This window comes from Sinocyclocheilus anshuiensis, unplaced genomic scaffold, assembly GCF_001515605.1.
Source record: "Sinocyclocheilus anshuiensis isolate Anshui unplaced genomic scaffold, SAMN03320099.WGS_v1.1 scaffold63, whole genome shotgun sequence".
In the NCBI taxonomy this organism is placed as follows: domain Eukaryota; kingdom Metazoa; phylum Chordata; class Actinopteri; order Cypriniformes; family Cyprinidae; genus Sinocyclocheilus; species Sinocyclocheilus anshuiensis.
In genome coordinates, this window is record NW_015552625.1 from 5,964,623 (window position 1) to 5,965,400 (window position 778).

The window sequence follows — 778 nt, forward strand, 5'->3', positions numbered from 1 at the left end:
TATTCAGAATTTCACTGTGAAAATGCTGCAGGCGGGGCAGTTACAGGAAACTATATATATATATATATATTATATATATCTGATAGTGTATGTAATTTAAAAGTATTAACCAAATAGCGTTACAGTAGTTGTAGGTTTTGGTTAACATTCTTGCATAGGTTTGAGCGCCAATTTTTTAAACAAGAAATGAACAGACATTGGTTGGTTGTAGTATTAATTGTACCGTATTAAGTTGATATCTAACTGAGACATGAAGCCTTATTTGAAAAAAAAAAAGGTAATTATCTGTTAACTTTAACATGAGCTTTTCTTAGAGCTAACAGCGTTCTCTCTTTTCCTGCTATTCTCTCCTCGGCATTTTTTTCTGCGGTGACCACTGGGGAATAAAGTTGTAAGGTAAGCTGTGGCCTTCACCTAGGAAATGTATTTTATATTATCAACCAGATAAATTATACTGTCGTAGATTAGGGCAAAGATAGAGTAAATTAATCTCAAATTAGTAACGTTAGCTGGGCTTCTTCTCAATTTTCTCTGATGCTGTGTGTGTGATACGGAGCTGCAGGCAGCCGTTGCCAGCCGCCTCAAGTGAAAAATGAAGTGCGCATGTCAGTACTCGAATGAAGCTATTGTTTTATGGCAAGCCGTTGTAACATTTAATCTTTAAGCCGTACTAGTATCTATTTTCATGGTACTAGTACCTATTTTTTAGATACTAGTATCTTTTCCATTAAGTACTAGTACTTATTCATTAGGTACTAGTGCTTATTCTTTAGCTACT